Here is a 19,355-nt window from a genome sequence, read left to right on the forward strand (position 1 = left end):
TCTTCAGACTTATTGAATAAAAAACACTTTAACAATACAACATTATGGAAACCCTTATAAGGAAAAGAAAACAAGCCATTCTTTGAAGTCTTGGTTTTTATTAAAACAATGTATGAATGCTCAATTATGAAATATGATAATTTTGTAACTTACAGTATAAGTCATCACTTTTTGGCTTAAAATTTATTGGTATATGAACGATTACTGAATTATGTAAACCCAGTAAAATTGGGAATACTACAAATAGGACTATATATATATATTATAAAGACTATTAATGACCCTAAAAAGACCTGTTTGAACGTATGCAGTGAGACCCTCAAAGCCTGTTTACATAGGAGACAAGCGCTCCTAATAAACTCGGAGGACCGAACAACCAACGAAGACCCCACCTAAAGGAATTTCTTCAAGAGTATTCTAGATGCAGTCAACTTAGTGCATAAATTAGTAAAGTGAAAATGGACATTTAGATAATTGTAAGTATAAATATTAAGTATAAATTAAGCATGAAAATTATGGCTACCTTAAAGAATACAATACACATATATAAAAGACTTAGAAATCAAATAGCCTGCATACCTCCCTCAACTATTTAAAATAAAATAAAATAAAAAAGGTTAAAAAATGAATATGATATATTAATTACCTTCCTGAAACATGGATTAACTCCCCTTAACTGAAACAAATAAGATAAAGTAATTATCTCCCTTGCACCAGCTAAAATTAACAGAAGGCAGACCGGAAACCATACAAAAACAGAACGGTACATATTTACTAAAATGCATTAAATTAAAAATTAAAAAATTAGAAAATTCACATTAGAATAAAATAAAATATACAGAGATAGGAATAAGCTATAGTTAAATAAAAAATAAACATCATTATAAAAAAATAAATGCCGACCTGAAATATTTTCCTCAGACAGAAACAACATGGCTGACGAGAGCCTAACATCATTTCCGTTTTACCATTAACTGGTCCCCTTAATGTTGTGCTTGAGACCGACGGTACCAATGTTTTTCTCAACTTCTGTACTATTAAATATATATATATATATATATATATATATAATATATAAAAGCTGAATGTCTGTGTGTGTATGTGTGTGTCTGGTCATGAATAGGCTCCTATATGGTTGACTATTATAGAAAACTGATCACATATAATGATAGAAGATGCATCGAGACACAAGAATGGGTATGTTTGATCTGGCAGAACGGTGGTTCATAAAAATTGTGCAGTCTGCGTTCGCACCTGGTCCACAAAGTATGGAAAAAAAAAATTTAAAAATGAAAAAAAAAAAAAACGTTTACCAGTGTTTTTGATAGAGATGTACACAATACTTTGATAAGCATGTTTTAACTTAAATAGGGATGGTATAATAAAATTGTGGGGTCTGCGTTCGTGCCTGGCCTCCATAGAATGGAAATAGGCACAAACTTTAATAAAGACTTTTCATATCTATCTGCCTAAGTATACTTTGATAATTATGTTTCAGTTTGAAGAAATATGGTATAATAAAATGATGGGATGTTCGTTCGCGCCTGACCTCCATAGAATGGAAGTATGTCACAGAGTTTAACAAGGTTTTTTAATATAGATACACAGAATATTGTGATAAGTGTTTCAGTGTGAACAGGTATGGTATAATAAATTATGGGGTTTATCTATTTTATTTTTACTTTCATCATATTTTGCTTCGGTTTTGATACCCCCAAATTCGAAGCTATCTCTTTACAATCCTTCCTTTTCATAACCTATCATACTTTCATAAATCAGAATCCATTTTCTGTAGGCTGTTTTTGAACCCAGTCAACGACGGGTACTTTTGTTAGTATATATATATATATATATATATATATATATATATATATATATATATATATATATATATATATATATATATAAGGCTAAGGTGGTGAGATCATTATAGAGACAAACTAAATGGAAAAAATAAAATTAACACAAATTCATGTTGATTTCAGTATTTTGCTATAAAACTTTAACAGGAAAAAGTATTTTCTTTAACAGTAGATGTACAAAAAAGTTTGAGCAGTGTTGGGAAAATGCCCAAAATATAAGGGGTGGGGGTGGGGGGTAAAGGTAAGTAATAATGTGGGTGGGGGTCGAATAGGCAATAGGACAGTGGAGGGGGTGTTTTACAGATGATTGGTTAAGTGTATTTCTTCACTTTCACATTTAACCTGCATTAGCACATTCCATCTTAACCCAAACTTTAGATTTCCATGGCCATCAACCATTTTCACCTAAATTTTTAACTGCTTTTTTCAAGAATCTCCACCGACCGCCGGCATTCCACCTACTTACGCAATCTATTTGCCTGGACATTTGCCCTCGCCCGAACTTCCTTTCCTTATCCGTATTATACACTCTTCTGTTTCCACATGTCTAGATTCACTGCTAAAACATTGCCACTAACCAATAATATAGATAGAATGAATATGTGTGTGTGTTGATATAATGCATGTATATATATGCATATATCAATATATATGTGTGTGTGTTGATATAATGCATGTATATATAAGCATATATCAATATATATATATGTGTGTGTTGATATAATGCATGTATATATATGCATATATCTATATATATATGTGTGTGTGTGTTGATATAATGCATGTATATATATGCATATATCAATATATATATGTGTGTGTGTGTTGATATAATGCATATATATATATATATATATATATATATATATATATATATATATACTAACAGGCCGCCCGGCGTTGCCCGATCGTAAAATACGGTTAAATATAATAAAAATTAATTAATCAGATGTTACTTATTTTTAAATGCAGTAAAACATTTTGTTTATCTAGCGTCTTAATTTGGAAAATAAATAGTAAATACTTAATTCAATCGTTTGTGCCCAGAAAGCAATGACAACATCCTATATATATATATATATATATATATATATATATATATAATAGTTTCGATTACACTACACTAGGTTCAATTTACTAATAAATACATAATCTGCATGCGTTAAAATATATTTAAGCATATATTTCGATTTGGCAACGCCAGGTGGCCTGCGAGTATATATATATATATAATATTTACTGTTTTTTCACCCCAACTAAGGTACTATGCTACTTTGCCATAGGGGACCATTTGGGATCATATCTACAGGAATATGAGAAGGAGTTGGGCAGTGAGATGTCTGTTCACATTACACTTGAACTTCTGCATGTCAGTACAGTCAAGGAAGCAGGGAACTCCAAAGTCTAGCAGTTCAAAGAAGAAATTTTTGAGTTTAAGGCTTTATGGCACCTAGGGATCTCTACAATGTGTTATATAGTTATTATTATTAGTATTAGACGATACCACTTCTGCGCGTATGTTACGTGAGTTCTTATTAGTAATCATACGAGTCTTAGTGAGAGTTCTTGTCTTATTACATATGATGTTGTATCTTAGAGAGAGAGATGTTGTTGTAATGACATTTTATAACACAGACATATAATAACAATACAATTTACCTTTTTGTAGAAATCACAAACACAAAGATGAGCTTTATCACAAACACATGATGAATTTATTCCCTTACGACCGGTCGTGACTTCCTCATTAAGAACTCAAAGTTTCACAGTTTAGTTTCTGAAGTGACGTCTCGCTTCAGACGTCCGCCTGTCTCTGAGTTTTCTCACTGACCGTCTCCCCTGACTGTCTCTCCTGACTGTCCCTCTAACTGTCTCCGACTCTCTCCACGACCAACTAACTCCCACCTCCTATATTGAGAAATCCATGCATCCCGGCCACGTGAGCAAAATTCACGTGTTTCAACATGCGTGACTTTGCACGTTTCCGACATTGATTTCCCAATAACCTATTTTTCTTGTGTTGTTTCCACAAAGGAATTTAACCTACATATCTAATTTATTTAACCATATTTTATTATCCACATTCTTTTAACAATTGAATAGTTTATTTATTATTTATTTCATCCGAATTAACAATTTACTGGACATTCCATTTAAACCTATTGTTCTTTAAAACTTATGTCCAGGGTTCGATTTCTGCTTTCTCTTATTTTCATTTTAACTAATCTCTCTATTTTTATACTTACATGAACAGGGGACAGCCCTTATCATATAACAAATGTAGGTGTGTGATTTTGCTGCTTGCCGCGTTTGTCAAGGGTATTTATGCTGAGGGGGGGGGAGGTATAAATGCTTTGCGTTGAAATGCTTGTAAAACAGGCACAAGGATGCCAGATTTTCGTGATGGGACAGAGGTTTGAGTTTGGTTGCTAGTGCGGGACCTGTTAGGTTGGTGACTTTTTTTTTTAACCCTTTCTATGAGCGAGGGACTAATGGCAGATGCACTCACCCAGATGTGGTGACTAGTGATAGATGCACCAGCCCAGATGTGGTAACAATACGCTGTGCACGGGTTAATAGTGCGGAATACTCTCAGGTGTAAGTAATCTTCTAGTACGGTAGAGAGCGCCCACCTTCTTCACAGCAGACTTGGCAATGTCCTCAACGTATTTGTTCCAATTCATGTTGACTGTGAATGTTAAGCCTAGGAGTTTGAATAAAGAACTTTCAAGTAATGCATTATTTGTTTGAAAATTTATAAAGGCCCGGAGGCCACTCGAGGATAAAGGATAATGAATGTACAGTATTGTTAGACATAGCAATCAGTTATTAAAGGAAAGGAGCTTAGTCTTGGTAGCATTGAATGTGACCATCAATTTACCGCACGGTCCTGGATATGACCTTAAACTATATCCAATGGTGAGGCCCCAGCTTGTGGGTTTTGGGGAGTGTGGAGCCATCCTTTAATTGCCATTGCTCCCAGGTCCACTCTATTAAAAAAATTATCTTCTAAATAACTGGATTCGGCATTAAATAACCTGAAAAGGGCTGATAAAACAAAACCCTATTCTACTACAGAGTGGAGGTCATTCTATAAAATGTCATCCATTTCCTTAAATATGCGTTCGCTTTTTTTTGTATTTTTTTCACATAAGAGTCACCACTTATCGAGGCCCGGAGGCCACTCGAGGATAAAGGTTAATGAGTGTACAGTAGTTTGTGAGAAAATGTAGTAATAATCCTTAGTAGTAGAAATTTTGAAAATTGGATTACTTAAGGGGATGGCTAACCAAGAATTTGTTTACGTTGGACTTGAAGACAACCATATTGTAATCAGCTGGAAAGCAGGTAAACAGAAGAGAGTTCCACGGATGTGCAGTTCTAAGAAAGAAGTTTTGTTCATGGAATCTACGTTTAGGTTTAAGCACAGTTAAAGAGTGGGGGAAATTATTGATAGTGTTTTCAGCTAGATTAGTGTTTTTCATGAAAATTTGGTGAGGGGGAACCATAGATTGGAGCTCAGACGACCACTTGCCATGGAAATAACGATAAAGCAGAGACAGGTTCACAATGTCTCTTCTGTGGGAAAGAGGTTGCAGGGAAGAGAAAAGGGTGTTAGGCTACAAAGTCTATTTTGAAGTCTGTCAAGGCAGGATAAACTGCTTCTAGCAGCTCCTGCCCAGATGTGGCAACAGTACTCCATCCTCGGACGTACTTGGCTCTTATATAGGTAGAGAATTGCATCAGGAGTGAGATATCTACTGGATCAGTAGAAGGATCCCACCATTTTTCCAGTGACCTTGGCAACGGATTTGATGTACGTGTTCCATTTCAGATCAGAAGTAAAGGTCAAACCCACAAGCTTGTCAAAACATGAAGCCTCCCCAAGACGGTAGCCATTCATTCCAATTTATACATTCCCTATTACCACATCCTCAAGATCAAAGGAGAGAGAGTCAGAGAGAACTTGGTCATTTACGGATTTTGATGTGTTGCCATAGATGGTAGTGTTGTCAGCATAAATCTCTATGAATGATCCTAGAGTGTGATTTGGGAAATCATTGATGCGGTGTCATCAGCACAACCATGTTCCGTCTGCCTGCTTCCCACCTTACTACAACTTGGATGTCTTCAAGTCCAACGTTAACAAATTCCTAATGAACCGCCCCCTTAAGTAAACACTTCATCAAATTTCCACACTAACGTACTGTACTTGCAATAACCCTTATCCCTGAGTGGCTTCCGGGCCTTGATAAGTGGTTACCACCATGTAAAAAAAAAAAAATATATACCCATCTCAGAGACAATTTTATCACGGAGGTCATTTATGCATATCAGGAATAGTAAAAGTCTAAGTATCGATCCCTGTTGCATACCCGCATTTATATCGTGTTGACCGACGACCATCAAAGACAACCTGAATTTTTCTCTTATCTAAGAAGGACTTGATTATATTAAGTATTCGTTCAGAAATACCATATAATTTTATTTTCATGAGAAGATCATCGTGTCAAACTCTGTCAAATGCTTTGGATATGTCTAGGGCTAATGACCTAGCCTCCCCTGCCAGTGCAGTCGGGAACAAGAACGTTTGTGTCAAAGAATGGGATCTAGAAAAACTGTGTGTGTGGTGGTGGGGGGTGTTATATGCTCACACACATATATTGCTATTTATTCACAGTAGTTTTGTTTTACGGTATGTTTTTTTTTTCAATTTTCACCCCAAACAAGGCACAGTGCCACTTTGAAGCAGGGGGCTACTATCAGGGACTTAATTAGCGGGGTCATTATGAAGGGAGATGAGTAGAAAGATGTTTGTTAACATTACACTTGAACTTCTGCATATCAGTGCAGTTGGGAAAGCAGAATCCCGGAAGGGAGTTCCAAAGACCCGCAGTTCTGGGGAAGAAACTATTGGAGTAAAAGGCTTTCTTGCACCTAGGGATCTCCACTGTAAAGGGATGAGACTTAGTAGCTTGTCGGGTTTGTCGAGGGTAGTTACGTCTGGGAAGTACAAGTGTTTGCAGTTCGTCAGAGCATTCACCATTAAAGTATTTGTAGAACAGGCAGAGGGATGCAACATCTCGTCGATGGGACAGAGGCTGAAGCCTAGATGACAGTTCAGGACCTATCAGGTTGGCGATTCTCTTTTGAACCCTGTCCAGGAGCGAGAGACAAGCAGCAGATGCACCAGCCCAGATCTGACAACAGTACTCCATACATGGGCGAATTGTGGCCTTATAAAGGTATAGGATACTGTCAGGCGTAAGTAGTTTTCTAGCACGGTAGAGGGAGCCAACCTTCCTTGCAGCAGCCTTGGAAATGCTCTCAATGTATCTATTCCAGTTCATATTCCCTGTAAACGTTAGGTCGAGGAGTTTAAAAGAAGTACTTTCAGGTAATGTGTTCTTGGCCATTGCTATTGGTGGTAGAGAAGGTTTCTTGTAGTTATTTAAGGAAACAAGCTTAGTCTTAGCATCATTGAATGTGACCAACCATTTTTGTCCCCATTCCACTACAGATTGGAGATCATCCTCTAGTGTTTCTGCCATTTCCTTAGATATGTGTTAATTTTGAAATTTTGTTTCAAGTTCTTAATATATTCAAATGTTTATTCATGGTGTTTTGTTTGATTGTTTTGTGTTACGGCATATCATCTTTGCTGAAATCTTGGCTGGGAATAAGTCATCAGTTGCGAGGCTGTAAATTAGTTCATCCAGGAAGGTACAATTATAGGTGAATGGAACAAAAATATTAAATAATATCTTAATATGAAAAATGTATTGTGGCAACTTATTATATTGTTTTAATATTAAAAATTTACTTTGGAAACTTATTATATTGTCTTATTATTAAAAATTTATTTTGCAAACTTATTATATTGTCTTATTATTAAATATTTATTTTGGAAACTTATTATATTGTCTTACTATTAAAAATTTATTTTGGAAAATTATTATATTGTCTTAATATCCTAAATTTATTTTGGAAACTTATTATATTGTCTTACTATTAAAAATTTATTTTGGAAAATTATTATATTGTCTTATTATTAAAAATTTATTTTGGAAACTTATTATATTGTCGTTGGCTTTTCCTTACTTGTCAGTCAGAAAAATACAGTGTCAGGACTGAGTTATGTTCCTGTATCCACATGAAAAATCACAAGAAGATATTCATTGTTCTTGTTTTACTTATATTTTATATTTCTTTATCTTAATATGATGAAAAATATATTGTGGAAACTTACTATATTGTAGCCAATATGAAAAATGTATTGTAGATACTTACTATATAATAGCCAATATGAAAAATGTATTGTAGATACTTACTATATTATTGCCAATATGAAAAATTTATTGTAGAAACTTACTATATTATAGCCAATATAAAAAATGTATTGTATATACTTACTATATTAAAGCCAATATGAAAAATGTATTGTAGATACTTACTATATTATAGCCAATATGAAAAATGTATTGTGGAAACTTACTATATTATAGCCAATATGAAAAATGTATTATAGATACTTACTATATTATAGCCAATATGAAAAATGTATTGTAGATACTTACTATATTATAACCAATATGAAAAATGTATTGTAGAAACTTACTATATTATAGTGAATATGAAAAATATATTGTAGATACTTACTATATTATAGCCAATATGAAAAATATATTGTAGATACTTACTATATTATAGCCAATATGAGAAACGTATTGTAGATACTTACTATATTATAGACAATATGAAAAATGTATTGTAGATAGTTACTATATTATAGACAATATGAAAAATGTATTGTAGATAGTTACTATATTATAGACAATATGAAAAATGTATTGTAGAAACTTACTATATTATAGACAATATGAAAAATTTATTGTAGATACTTACTATATTATACGCAATATGAAAAATATATTGTAGATACTTACTATATTATAGCCAATACGAAAAATGTATTATAGATACTTACTATATTATAGACAATATGAAAAATGTATTGTAGATAGTTACTATATTATAGCCAATATGAAAAATGTATTGTAGATAGTTACTATATTATAGCCAATATGAAAAATATATTGTAGATACTTACTATATTATAGACAATATGAAAAATGTATTGTAGATAGTTACTATATTATAGACAATATGAAAAATATATTGTAGATAGTTACTATATTATAGCCAATATGAAAAATGTATTGTAGATATTTACTATATTATAGCCAATATGAAAAATGTATTGTAGAAACTTACTATATTATAGACAATATGAAAAATATATTGTAGATAGTTACTATATTATAGACAATATGAAAAATATATTGTAGATAGTTACTATATTATAGACAATATGAAAAATATATTGTAGATAGTTACTATATTATAGACAATATGAAAAATGTATTGTAGATACTTACTATATTATAGACAATATGAAAAATGTATTGTAGATAGTTACTATATTGTAGCCAATATGAAAAATGTATTGTAGATACTTACTATATTATAGACAATATGAAAAATATATTGTAGATACTTACTATATTATAGACAATATGAAAAATATATTGTAGATACTTACTATATTATAGACAATATGAAAAATATATTGTAGATACTTACTATATTATAGACAATATGAAAAATATATTGTAGATACTTACTATATTATAGACAATATGAAAAATATATTGTAGATACTTACTATATTATAGCCAATATGAAAAATATATTGTAGAAACTTACTATATTATAGACAATATGAAAAATATATTGTAGATACTTACTATATTATAGACAATATGAAAAATGTATTGTAGATAGTTACTATATTATAGACAATATGAAAAATATATTGTAGATAGTTACTATATTATAGCCAATATGAAAAATGTATTGTAGATAGTTACTATATTATAGACAATATGAAAAATGTATTGTAGATAGTTACTATATTATAGACAATATGAAAAATGTATTGTAGATAGTTACTATATTATAGACAATATGAAAAATATATTGTAGATAGTTACTATATTATAGCCAATATGAAAAATGTATTGTAGATAGTTACTATATTATAGACAATATGAAAAATGTATTGTAGATACTTACTATATTATAGACAATACGAAAAATATATTGTAGATACTTACTATATTATAGACAATATGAAAAATATATTGTAGATACTTACTATATTATAGCCAATATGAAAAATGTATTGTAGATACTTACTATATTATAGCCAATATGAAAAATGTATTGTAGATAGTTACTATATTATAGACAATACGAAAAATGTATTGTAGATACTTACTATATTATAGACAATATGAAAAATATATTGTAGATACTTACTATATTATAGACAATATGAAAAATGTATTGTAGATAGTTACTATATTATAGACAATATGAAAAATATATTGTAGATAGTTACTATATTATAGACAATATGAAAAATGTATTGTAGATACTTACTATATTATAGACAATATGAAAAATGTATTGTAGATACTTACTATATTATAGACAATATGAAAAATATATTGTAGATACTTACTATATTATAGACAATATGAAAAATGTATTGTAGAAACTTACTATATTATAGACAATATGAAAAATGTATTGTAGATAGTTACTATATTATAGACAATATGAAAAATGTATTGTAGATACTTAATATATTATAGCCAATATGAAAAATGTATTGTAGATACTTACTATATTATAGACAATATGAAAAATGTATTGTAGAAACTTACTATATTATAGACAATATGAAAAATGTATTGTAGAAACTTACTATATTGTAGCCAATATGAAAAATGTATTTTAGAAACTTACTATATTATAGCCAATATGAAAAATGTATTGTAGAAACTTACTATATTATAGACAATATGAAAAATGTATTGTGGATACTTACTATATTATAGACAATATGAAAAATGTATTGTGGATACTTAATATATTATAGCCAATATGAAAAATGTATTTTAGAAACTTACTATATTATAGACAATATGAAAAATGTATTGTAGATAGTTACTATATTATAGCCAATATGAAAAATGTATTGTAGATACTTACTATATTATAGACAATATGAAAAATGTATTTTAGAAACTTACTATATTATAGCCAATATGAAAAATGTATTGTAGAAACTTACTATATTGTAGACAATATGAAAAATGTATTGTGGATACTTAATATATTATAGACAATATGAAAAATGTATTGTAGATACTTACTATATTATAGATAATATGAAAAATGTATTGTAGAAACTTACTATATTATAGACAATATGAAAAATGTATTGTAGAAACTTACTATATTGTAGACAATATGAAAAATGTATTGTGGATACTTAATATATTATAGACAATATGAAAAATGTATTGTAGATACTTACTATATTATAGATAATATGAAAAATGTATTGTAGATACTTACTATATTATAGACAATATGAAAAATGTATTGTAGAAACTTACTATATTGTAGACAATATGAAAAATGTATTGTGGATACTTAATATATTATAGACAATATGAAAAATGTATTGTAGATACTTACTATATTATAGATAATATGAAAAATGTATTTTAGAAACTTACTATATTATAGACAATATGAAAAATGTATTGTAGAAACTTACTATATTGTAGACAATATGAAAAATGTATTGTGGATACTTAATATATTATAGACAATATGAAAAATGTATTGTAGAAACTTACTATATTATAGATAATATGAAAAATGTATTGTAGAAACTTACTATATTATAGACAATATGAAAAATGTATTGTAGAAACTTACTATATTGTAGACAATATGAAAAATGTATTGTAGAAACTTACTATATTATAGACAATATGAAAAATGTATTGTAGATACTTACTATATTATAGACAATATGAAAAATGTATTGTAGAAACTTACTATATTATAGCCAATATGAAAAATGTATTGTAGAAACTTACTATATTGTAGACAATATGAAAAATGTATTGTGGAAACTTACTATATTATAGACAATATGAAAAATGTATTGTAGAAACTTACTATATTATAGACAATATGAAAAATGTATTGTGGATACTTAATATATTATAGACAATATGAAAAATGTATTGTGGATACTTAATATATTATAGACAATATGAAAAATGTATTGTAGAAACTTACTATATTATAGACAATATGAAAAATGTATTGTGGATACTTAATATATTATAGACAATATGAAAAATGTATTGTGGATACTTAATATATTATAGACAATATGAAAAATGTATTGTGGATACTTAATATATTATAGACAATATGAAAAATGTATTGTAGAAACTTACTATATTATAGACAATATGAAAAATGTATTGTGGATACTTAATATATTATAGACAATATGAAAAATGTATTGTGGATACTTAATATATTATAGACAATATGAAAAATGTATTGTAGAAACTTACTATATTATAGACAATATGAAAAATGTATTGTGGATACTTAATATATTATAGACAATATGAAAAATGTATTGTGGATACTTAATATATTATAGACAATATGAAAAATGTATTGTGGATACTTAATATATTATAGACAATATGAAAAATGTATTGTAGAAACTTACTATATTATAGACAATATGAAAAATGTATTGTGGATACTTAATATATTATAGACAATATGAAAAATGTATTGTGGATACTTAATATATTATAGACAATATGAAAAATGTATTGTAGAAACTTACTATATTATAGACAATATGAAAAATGTATTGTGGATACTTAATATATTATAGACAATATGAAAAATGTATTGTGGATACTTAATATATTATAGACAATATGAAAAATGTATTGTGGATACTTAATATATTATAGACAATATGAAAAATGTATTGTAGAAACTTACTATATTATAGACAATATGAAAAATGTATTGTGGATACTTAATATATTATAGACAATATGAAAAATGTATTGTGGATACTTAATATATTATAGACAATATGAAAAATGTATTGTAGAAACTTACTATATTATAGACAATATGAAAAATGTATTGTGGATACTTAATATATTATAGACAATATGAAAAATGTATTGTGGATACTTAATATATTATAGACAATATGAAAAATGTATTGTGGATACTTAATATATTATAGACAATATGAAAAATGTATTGTAGAAACTTACTATATTATAGACAATATGAAAAATGTATTGTGGATACTTAATATATTATAGACAATATGAAAAATGTATTGTGGATACTTAATATATTATAGACAATATGAAAAATGTATTGTAGAAACTTACTATATTATAGACAATATGAAAAATGTATTGTGGATACTTAATATATTATAGACAATATGAAAAATGTATTGTGGATACTTAATATATTATAGACAATATGAAAAATGTATTGTGGATACTTAATATATTATAGACAATATGAAAAATGTATTGTAGAAACTTACTATATTATAGACAATATGAAAAATGTATTGTAGAAACTTACTATATTATAGCCAATATGAAAAATGTATTGTAGAAACTTACTATATTATAGACAATATGAAAAATGTATTGTGGATACTTAATATATTATAGACAATATGAAAAATGTATTGTAGATACTTACTATATTATAGACAATATGAAAAATGTATTGTAGAAACTTACTATATTATAGACAATATGAAAAATGTATTGTAGATACTTACTATATTATAGCCAATATGAAAAATGTATTGTGGAAACTTACTATATTATAGCCAATATGAAAAATGTATTTTAGAAACTTACTATATTATAGCCAATATTACAATATATTGTGGAAACTTACTATAATATAGTCAATATGACAAATGTAGGTCATAAAAGAATGTCATTTATCTTCATAAAATGAAATTGTTAGCAAACTTCAATGGCAAGAAAATCTCATATAAAGAATTGTGAAATGCTTTGTTTTCTTTTGCAATGAAAACCATGAATGAACGTCAGATATTCAGAATTTATTTCAAAGAATAAAGTTTATTAAGAAATGTTTGAATGGAAAATACAAAACATTCAATGAAACTGTCAGAAATATCTGGAAATCGATAAAATCCACATCTTCATATTTTGTGTTTAGTTAAATGTGTTTATATCTATACCCTATGTTTTTTATTGTGTATATTTATATTTAAAACCCTTTTTTCTATTTATTTCAAAAGAAAATACAACTTTGTTATATATGGGTTGTGGAATTGCATTCATCTGCAAAAGATCTAGCTAATTTGCATATTTTTTTAAACGTTCATTTTAATTAATTCCCTATTAGTTTTTTTTGGGTTTTCTTATGGGATGATCATCTTTAGTTAACTATTACGTGTAATTATATTCATGCAGATATTCTACATGATTTATACTTGCGTAGTATTTACGTAAAAAGGTTATAGTAAACACAAACCTATTTCTGTATATATTTATGTATGTGTATATATATTTGTTTAAAAAATGTTGCCTGCAAAAATCCTCCATCAAGTTTTGGTCTACAGACATAAAACAATATATAGGGTATTAAATCCATGCATATTTGGGTTTTAGTCGGGAAAATCTGTGCAAAAGTGTGAAAATTAAAAGTAGAATTTTCCAGGTGATGGTCGAACGACGGCATTACGAATATGCATGCATAACGTGATAGCTATTGATTCATGTTATAATGTTTAGCCTTGCAGCAAACAGGTCTTCGTAGGTTAGGCATTAACGTCAAACAAAAAAGTAAATCGTAAGCTTAACGTTTTGGTTTCGATTCTTGGTAGCGGTGCATGAGTCATTTCTGTTTTTTTTTGTTTTGTTTTTTTTAACTTGTTAAAAACATTTTTTTTAGCCTATATATATATATACTGGCAGGCTCCAATATAATATAATTATAAATACGAAATCTGCATTAATTAAATTATGATATTTAAGCATATTTTACAACCGGGCAATGCCGGGCTGCCTGCTAGTATATATATATATATATATATATATATATAAGGTTGCCTCAGTTCTCTCCAAACTCTTCAACAAGTGTATTACCGAATTTTGCTTTCCTGGCTGTTGGAAAATTGCTTCTGTTTACCACTTTCCAAGAATTCTAGTAAAAGAACTGACCCACAATTATCGCCTTATTAGCCTCCTTCCTCTCTTTGAGAAAATTTTTGAGTCCTTAATCAGTCAAGCATCTCAATAAACTTCTTTCCATATGTATTTACTGCAGATATCCTAACTATAGTCACTGAACTTATATACCATGAACGGAGAGAAGATAGGGACATTAGCCCGAGACATATCTAAGGCCTTTGACAGTGTTTTGGCACAAAGGTCTTCCCGTGAAAATTAAATCCTACGATATTACTGGATAAATACTTAATATCATATAAGAGAAAACTTCAGGTTGTCCTCAATAATCATGCACCAAAAACACCATGATGTAAATGTGGGTGCGTCAGAAGGGTCGATTCTTGGGCCTTTATTATTCCTGATATTTATAAAAGACCTCTCTAATTAAATTGTCTCTGAGATGAGTACATTTGCTGACGGCACTATGCTCTATAACAGACAACAGGGCAAAATAAATGAACACATATGTAAGGCAATGGCTTAAAACTTAGAGAATGATCTTCAGTTTGTAGTGGAATGGGGACGTAAGTGTGTGGTAACATTCAATGCTTCTTTTCTTTTAACTACTTTTTTTTTTTTTTTTTTTTTTTTTTTTTACTCATGTTCACCTTTTTTATATATATGGTGGTCACCACTTATTAAGGCCCGGAAGCAACTCAGGGATAAGGGTTATTGTAAGTACAGTACGTTAGCGTGGAGATTTAATGAAGTGTTTACTTAAGGGGACGGTTCATTAGGAATTTGTTAACGTTGGACTTGAAGACATCCAGGTTTTAATCAGGTGGGAAGCAGGCAGATGGAACAGAGTTCCACAGGCGTGCAGTTCTAAGAAAGAAGCTTTGTTCATGGAATCCACGTTTTTGATTTAGGCACAGATAAAGAGTGGGGGAAATTTTTCACAGTGGATTCAGCTAGACTATTTGGGGCCATGTCTGGGAAAGATTAACAAGATATTTGCTTATGTTACATTTAAACTTCTGCATATCAGTACAGCCAGGGAAACAGGCAGCAGGAAGAGAATTCCAAAGTCTAGCTGTTCGAGGGGAGAAACTATTAGAATAGAAAGCTTTCTGTTATTTGGGGACATCAACAGTGAAGGGGTGAGATCTTATTGCTAAGCGGGTTTGTCGGAGATATGTACGTCGAGGGGTGCAAGTGAAACGAGTTCATCAGAACACATTCCATTAAAATATTTGTAAAACAGGCACAGTGATGCAACATTGCGGTGATGGGACAGCGGCTGGAGCTTAGTTGATAAAGTGGGACCGATTAGATTGAAAACTCTTTTTTGGACTTTATCTAAGAGGGAGAGATTAGTGGTAGATGAACCAGCATAGATGTGGAAACAATACTCCATGCATGGGCGAATGGTAACCTTGTAAAGGTACAGGATACTTTCAGGTGTGAATAGTCTTCTAGCCTGATAGACGGAGCCCATCTTCTTTTTTTACTTTACAAGCAACCTTCTCAGCCACTAATACCTGAAAGCTTTTCGTTCAAACTCCTTGGTTTAACATTCACAGGCAACATGAATAAGAACAAATACATTGAAGACATTGCTAAGGCTGCTGCCATACGAGAAAATACTCGCACCTAATACTATGCATGGAGTGTTATTGCCACATCTGGGCTGGTGCATCTCTTACCAGTCTCTTACTTTTAGACAGGGTTCAAAAAAGAGTCTTTACCATATTTCATCGATACTCTTGCATAATTTGACTCGGATCCTCGTGATTTCCTGTCAAGCCCAGATCGGGCGAGACCGGCAATTATCAGCGTCTGCCGAGCGTTGTTCAAATGTTGAAACGCTAATCCGACTTTAGTTTGTAACTGTAAGCAGACGATAATCGAATTGGAAGAAAGTAACTACTGAAAAAAAAATGACAGTCAGGGAAATAAATCTGTGCATGATTGAAAAACACATGGAAAAACAAATGGAAAAACACATGGAAATGCCGATGCAGACAATTTCCTTTTGTCAGGAAAAGAAATTGCTTTCCCAAAGAATGAGATGCAAAAAATGTAATCATAAATGTTTACTAAAAAAAAAAAATGGCGTAAAGGATGGCTTCTCCTGGTGATGTACCAGTGGTCAGTGTAGACAGTGGGTGTCATTGCGCACAGGATCGTATTTTGCACGTTCCAATTTGAATATTTCAACTATAGTGAAATCATCTATTTATGCGCCTTTGAAATGGCGACACTAAAAAATATTAAAAGAGAATGCGGTGTTATATCCGAACACACCTACACGGATTGGAAGAACTTTCGAAGGGAAATTTGTCAGGAGTATTTCCTGAGGAATCCCCGGCAGATAGGAGGCCCAGGGCACACTGTAGAAATAGACGAATCCTTATTCAACCGGAGGGAATATAACGTTGGGAGAATCCTCGAACCGCTCTGGGTCTTCGGTGGTTATGATATCACCGAAAAGGTGGGGTTTTTTGGTCACCGTCCCAAATCGAAACGCCAAAACCCTCCTTCCAATAATAAAAAAATATATTCTGCCGGGTGCAACGGTCGTTTCCGACTGTTGGAAGGCCTATAACAAAGTTGGAGGAGAAGGGTTCCAACACTTCACTGTGAATCATAGTATTCACTTTGTAGATCCTATGACGAAGGCAACAACGAACCACATCGAGAGGATGTGGAAGGAGGCAAAACAGCATAACAAGCAAGAATGCGGGACCAACCGGGAGCTTCTGAATACATATTTACTAGAATTTATGTGGAGACAAAAATTTGGAAACGATCCTTTTGTCTCCATCATAAATCATATTTTCGAAAGCTACCCGGTTGGGGAGCTTCCTCTCATTTCCTCTGCCCCATCACCTCTCCCTTTGCTGTTGACGGCCGATCAACAGTCGAACGAAGAAAATCAAAATAAAAAACAAAAAAAAACTAACGTAAGGCAAACGAACGATATTAAATGTAAAAATCTGAAAAACAAAATCAAAAAAGAAAACAGAAAAACAAACGTTAAAACTTGTGAAAAATAAAAACAAAAAAAAAACACGTAAAAAATGGCTTAAAAAAGCCTGTTTCGATATTAAAATTTAAAAAATCGGTGGGTACCCAGGTGATTTTGGGTGTCGGTGGGGGGGGGGTGTTAATGAAAACCTAAGAACGAAATAAAAAAAACAGAAAAACGAACATTACGTGGAAAATGGTTTTAATAACCCTGCTTCAATTTTTAAATTTAAAAAATCGAAAAAAAAGACATTTCACACCACGATTCGAACCCAAAACGTTTAGATGATGAACCAACGCTCTAACCAATTGAGCTAACACGACGTACATGAAATTCTCTCAGTTCTTCAACTACAGGGTGTTTCAAAAGTCTTGGGAACATAACGAGATATACGCATTTGTAATGTTCTCAAGACTTTTGAAACACCCTGTAAAGTAAATCAGGTCATGACGTCATCTGACTCATGCGTAGAACCGAGCTGGTCATGAGAGGACGGTTTTTGTTGACCTCCCCCCCTGAAGAAATTTTTGATTTCAGGGTGAAAAAAATTAACGTTGTTGGCCAATTTTTCGATATTTTTCATGCGAAGGATGGAGTTTCAATGTGATACCAAGTTTGTGAATTTTTGTTGTGTCTGTCGAAAGTTTTTAGCGGACACACAAACACACACACATACATACATACATACAAACATACATACATACACACATTTTCGCTTTTATATATATAGATTACACAAACTTGTTTCTCATGTTCATATTCATAAATAACAGATCAAACTGAACTATAATTCAGAAAGAAAATAGAAATGAAATATTCCCTGATTTAAGCAACTGAAATATTTGTTGCTGTTTTTTTTGCATTTAATATGTGGCATGTTTGACATGATGAAAATATAAAGACAAAACATTTTCCTTATTTTTAGACAGATGTGAGAAATAAAACCAAAATGAAGGAAGAGAAAATCAGTAATTATGTTTTGAAGAGAAATGGAAGAAAACCAAAAATTTGTTCCAATGAAATTACTTTCTATCACACACACACACACACACACACACACACACACACACACACACACACACACACATAATGAATAAACGACAAAAGACTATATTCCAAAGTTCATGATGTTGATCATCTTACAATTTATTCCTTTAATTCAGTTAATATTTACAATTCTTGACAGTATCTATTTTGTACTGCAAAAACAATCACTTAATTATTATATCAATCAGTGAATCTATTATGCCCTTAACTCATCGGAAGAAATAGCAACAATCAATCCGTCAAAAGGAAATAAAGTGCGACTTG

At 30.7% G+C, this 19,355-nt stretch overlaps 1 protein-coding gene and 1 pseudogene across 2 annotated transcripts in view; both read left to right on the forward strand.

Moving 5' to 3' along the window:
• LOC145284012 (uncharacterized) overlaps positions 1-19,355 on the forward strand; it is a gene marked incomplete at its 3' end in the record, with an annotated part of 1,050,937 nt that overhangs the window by 712,346 nt on the left and 319,236 nt on the right.
• LOC145284008 (uncharacterized) lies at positions 15,204-19,344 on the forward strand (annotated as a pseudogene). Its single transcript, XR_013868774.1, has one exon. The product of XR_013868774.1 is annotated as an uncharacterized LOC145284008 (transcript).

The sequence above is a fragment of the Euprymna scolopes genome, chromosome 8 (assembly GCF_053919585.1).
Source record: "Euprymna scolopes isolate OS-2025 chromosome 8, ASM5391958v1, whole genome shotgun sequence".
In the NCBI taxonomy this organism is placed as follows: Eukaryota; Metazoa; Mollusca; class Cephalopoda; order Sepiida; family Sepiolidae; genus Euprymna; species Euprymna scolopes.